The sequence below is a fragment of the Aythya marila genome (assembly GCF_965140915.1).
Source record: "Aythya marila genome assembly, chromosome: 6".
NCBI classification, from domain to species: Eukaryota; Metazoa; Chordata; class Aves; order Anseriformes; family Anatidae; genus Aythya; species Aythya marila.
Window position 1 is genome coordinate 9,252,271 of NC_139047.1, and position 6,183 is coordinate 9,258,453.

At 41.9% G+C, this 6,183-nt stretch overlaps 1 long non-coding RNA gene across 1 annotated transcript; it reads right to left on the minus strand.

The window, feature by feature from the left end:
• Positions 1-3,055: 3,055 nt before the first annotated feature.
• LOC309879353 lies at positions 3,056-4,849 on the minus strand. The gene is made up of 3 exons (XR_014317722.1): positions 4,641-4,849; positions 3,568-3,688; positions 3,056-3,151 (listed from the first exon to the last, which is right to left on the minus strand). It is a non-coding gene; the product is annotated as an uncharacterized lncRNA (long non-coding RNA).
• Between the last annotated feature and the right edge of the window lie 1,334 nt (positions 4,850-6,183).

Sequence of the window (6,183 nt, forward strand, 5' to 3'; positions counted from 1 at the left end):
TTTACAAACTTGGCGTGGGATACCACAGGTAATTTAGTATGTTTACACAGAGGTAAGAGAGGAAGGGGGTGGAAAGGGCACGTTGTTGTGGTGTTGGTTACCTCTTGATCCCCATGGCACAGCTGCCTATGGGGATAGGGATGGGGACAGAGACAGGGTCCTCCTGTGGCTGTGATGTGCTTTGGATGTGACACACAGCACCAGGTATGGGGCAAGAAATGTGATCCAAAGTGACCTCACGCTCCTGCCGCATTCTCTTTTTTCCCCGTTAAATAGGATTTTGACATTATTATAGTTTTCCTACTAGAATGAGAGCCTTTGGCACAGAAAACAGATGTGCTTAGAGTTCAAAAACATGAGCTGCAAGCCTGAACTTTTAATTTATGGATGGGGTTTTACCAATTACCTTAGTCTGTATTTTCCTACTGTCCCCTCCAGGCTGAGGACCCCCGGTGTCGGGCTCTGCGTAAGCTGGGGCTGAGCAGCTGTGAGCTCCTCAGAGGTGAGGCGAGGGGGAGGCAGCAATCCTAATAGCACAGGGAAAACAAGGGGGAGAGAAGGGAAACCTTATCCCAGGCAGGAGCTGAGGACATCAGCAGCTGGGTGCAATTCAAGAGCAAGCATCATTGCATGGGCAGCTATCTGTAAAATAAGTAAGTGCAACATGTGCCCCTCTCCTTTTGCATGGCTTGGCTGTGCTGCTCTCACATTGCTGTGTCATGTAGGCTCACGGTCTCCAGAGGTGGAGCATCCTGAGGTCCAGTTTATCTCCTTGCTCTCCACCACCCTCTCCCTCCCTTCGTCCCTCAGCAAGGCGTGCGTGGGAACCGGTGGAGGCAAGGGATGAAAGCGTGCAGACCTTTCAGCTTTGGAGATGCAGAATTTCCTCCTCAGCATCAAGTCAGGCCCCGAGCCATTTTGGTGGGGAATGCCATCACAAACAATGTGCTCTGTTTTCCTGGAAGGAGCTGCCCAGGATTTGCGTGCGGGTTGAAATCCCCCTCGTTAGTGGGTTGTGTTTTCTTCTCCTGTTTTATTTCTTGTTGTATAAAAACGTGTTCCAAAGAAAAGGAGCCGAAGGGCAGACCATGACAAACCGAGTCTCTTCCGTCTTTCTTCCAAATCCTCCAGAGATATTATTTCATCCTCATCATGGTATAGAAATAATATTTACCTCAGCTGCAGCCAACGCATAGCATCTGTAGCGCAGTGCGTGTCTGCTTCTGCCACACATCTGGGTGCCTGGATGATGGAGAGGAGTTCAAACACAGCCCCGTAACACGAGTCTAGCAGGAACTGCTGGCCATCGCCCAAGGTAAATGGGCAGGATCATCCGTAGGCGAGGCGAAGGCGGTGGTCAGCCAGTCATCTAGCTATGCTCACACCACGCTTGCCAAAGCAAACTGTCTGCCTTGACCCCGACTGAGATTCCCAGCACAATCCTCTTTAAGCAAGCTCCAGCGAATCTTGAATTATCCCGACACACAAATAAAATCCGTGAGATGGGAAAGCCCTAAGAAAGGGCAGCCCGTGATGAACATTTCCCATCTCTTCCTCTCTCCGGCTCCAAGGGAAAAGCTTGCCCCCGATCACCTGGGATTCTGCTGCTCCCAGGCTTTTTTCCAAGGTCTACAAACAAATGCGATGGATCTGCTTTCTCCTGATGCCTTCCACGTAGAGGTAGGAAGCCAATGAGAGCACAGTCCCCTTTGACTTATTTCCCTTGATTCTCCCAAGCAAACACAGACTTGGGTGCTATAATGAGACAATAAAGGCATTTGTAGAGAGACAAGAGGTAAATCACCAGTGATTTACCATTGTTTAGTGTCTGAATTTCTCATTTTGCCTTGAGAGCATACAGTCAGCATGTATATGGGGCTCTTTTCCTACCTCCCGACACACAGGAGCCAAGCAACACGTTGGTTCATCCTCTTTACATATTCTGCAAGAAAATGGTTAAAATGCATCCTTTTGGAGGCCTTCAGTTGTTGGCTACCATGTTTTCAGAGTATTTGGGAAAGAAAACATCTGTGGGTTCTGGTCACTGAGAGGGCTTTACACTTCTTCCACTTTTCCAAAGGTAGCCCCCACAACCAACTCTTCCATACATCTCAGAGATGTTTTTTCTTCTCCCTCCTAAAGGCTGGAGTGGTTTCATGTGGGCTGGTAACTGTATCAATGGGATTTAATGACTGTCCATATGAGGCATGCAATGAAGTGCTCTTCATAAAAACAAACTGCTGACTCAGAACTGAACAGCAAGGGATTGGAATTATGAAAAGCAAACAGGAAATGCTCGAAACGAACAAAAACATGATATCACAGCTGGTCATTTTTTAATTTAAAAACTGTCGAGGAAAAGGAACATAGGAGACAGCTCAGAGTAAAACCACATTAATTCCTCATGATAACTCAGTTCCTAAAACTAGTGAATTAGCAAAAGAATGGATCACGAATAAGTTTGTCTCATTGGATAATTGTAGCCTGGTTGGTACCCCCCTCTTTCCTGAAGAGACTTGTGTTTTCTCTAGCAGATACGAGAAGAAGATCTTCAAGATGAGAAAGACTACATAACTGCAAAAGTGGTGTCTTTTGTTATTTTGGTGGTGTGTTTTTTTCCCCAGGAAATGAGAAATACCTGTTGGTTTGGGGGAAGGAACTGTATGTCATACATTACTGATGCTAGTCTATACAGTTCTCATGAGGAAGTTTTTAACTGGGAAATTAAGTTCTGTGAAGCTACCTCGCTTTTTGAGAGTGTTGCGTCAGTAAAGGTAGATTTTATCAGAGTTTACAGCTTTGATTTTATCAGAGTGTTTTGTCAATTTCATTCAAGTTTTACAAAAGTTTACATAATTCAAATCATCATAATAAAATATAATTCAATATAATACAATTTTGATCAGTGGATGATTTTTAAAAATCACTTTGCAGGCAAATTGGAAATTTGATAGTCCATTTTGAAATAGAAGGAAAACAAATTTTACCTCAAATTTCTTTTCAAATTATGAAAATTTTCATAAAACACAGCATCTGGTTCCCACATGTCTCTGATTTTTACCATGGTGAAGCCTCCAGTACGGTGTCTCTTCACATCACACGAGATTAATTCAAACTGGCTTGGATGAGAACAGTCCATGAAGGCTAAGAGCTAGATGGGAGAAAAAGCAAAAAGACAACCAACAGAGTATATTATTGGCAGAGCTGGTGGATTCCATAGGGAGGTCAGTGTTAGGTCTATTTTTTTTTTATGTCTTTATTAACGACATGAAAATGCAACATGATATGGCAGTAAAACAAAGGAGAAAAAGAAAAAAGGAACATAAAAGAAAAAAGATTGAGCAGTCAATAAGAGAAAAATTCTATTTCTATGAGGTTACTGGTTAGAGAACACCTGAAACAGCACGTTCCTTTCTGGGCACCCAATGCTATAATTTGCAGGGAGTTCATAGAAGAACAACAGCGATGGTGGAAATGGAGGTGTTGAACTTGGCTCGAGGAAGGATTGGACAGAATAACAGGCTATGAGCGCTTAAAGAAAATAAACACCCAGGGAGAAACTCTGACCTTCTTGAAGCTGATGTCAAGACTTTCATTGACTTCTTCATATCCAGGATTTCACACCAAAGAGGAAAAGGAATTATTTAGTGGTGGAGAAGGCTACACAGAGATAAACTCTGAGATATCTCTGGGATAAAAATAGAGGTAAAATGTGAGTTCAATATCAAGGGAAAACAAGGCAAGAGATTTCAGTTTTGTTTAAAGGCAGCAAAATCCAGAGTACCAGCAAAATAATGCAGAAAGAGCCAACTGCAGCTTTGTAACCCTTTAATTAGAACAAGGTTAAATAAAACAAGTGTTACATATTCAGCTCTGACGAGTGAGGAAAATTGGATGTTAACAAAAGCAATGCTACACCCCCTGCAGCCAATCTCCCAACTGTAGCAAGAGACAGCATCTCCCCAGTTTATGCACAGATGTTTTTATACGGCAAATGTAAATAAGACATTGCCATCTGGTTAATAAAATGCACATCTAAGCTAGACTTGTCTGTATGTCCCCAGATGTAAACATTTAAAAATACATATATATATATTATTTCTCTAAGGTCTTCATCCAAAATGCCCATAGAGGAAGAATTCTCATTGACATCAAAGTGTTGAACAGGACTACAAAATGCCTTCTCTGTCTGTCTGTCCTATAAATTATGAATTTATATTAAATTTCACCACTGTCTGTGAAGCGATGTAACCAGGTTTAACTGCCAGCATGTATGGTAGACTGCCCAAAGTCTGATGAAATTTAGGGGCTATTGCAGAAATTGGCTTCTGAAATGTATAGCACATGTAAAAAATCAGGCATAAGGCAAACTATTTTCAGCAAATGGTAACTGTGCTGAAAAAAAATCCAATTTGGAGATGAAATCTATTTATGCATATGAGTTGAAATTGTCAACCAGTTGTTTGGTATAAAGGGAAACACATTCTTGGAGAAGTGGAAACATGGTGTTCTTCAAAAGACTTCTTTCTTCCCAAACTAGCATACTATTAAAACAAAATTCAGAAGGATTAACTAACCATAACATCAAAAGAAAATGTATTGTCCCAAGTTGCACAGAAAGTTTTGAGTGAATCACTTACAGGAAAGGTTTTTGTCTTTCTCATTTTCTTGCGAAAAAAAGCAAGAAGTTTCCAGATGGGCTTGGTCACCTCCCCAGGTAGTCCACTCCTTCCCTCACTCCCATGGGAACGCCATGGATGTGCAGGCCTGTAGGGATCATCTTGTTCATTCTTCTGCAGAGAAGATATTACAAGTTTGAGGATGTTTGAGGATGAATGCCTTCACGGAGGTGTCTAGCTTTGCCTGCACGACAATGACAGGAAACCACAGCCTTGGACTCCACTCTTACCACACCAGCATACTAGCTGTGGGAGTCTGCTGCCAATTTTTATCTTTATAGAGGGGCTGAGCTTGCAGGAAGGTTGCCAGAATGAATTCTTGCCCCACCAAGAATGAAAAAAGAAGGTAAGATAACATCACTCAAAGTCTCCATGTGCATGCAAAAAGGAAACATAATTCAACAACAATATAAAGAACTTGCCAATTTCACATGAGATAAACAGCTAGAGCTACCCTCCCATGTGTGTGTTTTGGAAGCAGCTTTAGCACTCCACTTGTCAACACTGCATACTGTAAGACTCTTCCTATCTTACTCAAGCTTTGTATAACTGTTTTAACTAGTTTTTATTTATTTATATATATATTTAATTATTATTATTTATTTATATATATATCGTCTTTCCAATCACTGTGAGTGGCAAGGCAGTGGAACAGTTTATCTCATCTGTGTATCTCAAGGGTGCTCATTGAAAATGAAGAAACAATAATTTGGCTGTCCGGGTGCAAAAAGCAAGAGGAAGGTAAGAGGTTTCTTCTGACACATCAGCCAAGCTGCTGTGATCCTTTTGTGTGATCACAAAAGTGAGTGATCACAAAACTTACACCATTGAGGTGTAAGATTTATTACTGTGAGACTACATTGCCAGGATAGGACAAAACCCAGCTGCTACCAAAAACTCTAGCAGAAAGGCACCAGGAACCAGTGCTTTCTATTTATCATATTTGAAAAAATAACCTCAAGTTTTATTTACTTTTTAAATAAACAATCTTAAAGCTAAAAAGAGCCCACCAGCATCACCCCACTACTTTTAACTATAAGCTCTTTGTGTGCACAAGGGGTAGCAGGGTTTCAGGCCATCCTGGTCAAGCCTTGGTCAAGGTTGGAATGGGTCGCTCCAGGCAGACCTTGGAGAGCTCCCATGAATCCCTGACACGTTGATGCTGGAACTGGCCTTTCAAATCACCCTTTTACTAAAATCTTCATTTAGACATCAGAACTTCAAGGGGAGATCTCTAAATAAATGAACAATACCTTCCTCCCAGCTGCTCCCACAGTTTGTTGAAACAGGTTGGGAAAATATCCAACAATACAACAGTTGCCTTGAGGCATGAATAGCATCCAGCAAGTCCATCAAGCACCAGAACCTACATTTCTGGTTGGGCCCCTGAAGAACCACTTCAACATGCCTGGGTCTCCTTGGATCGGGTGAAACACTACTAACTGTTTTTGGTTGCTCAGAATATCTAAAGTTAAATCATAAGGGGAAAAAACTAAAAATCTTA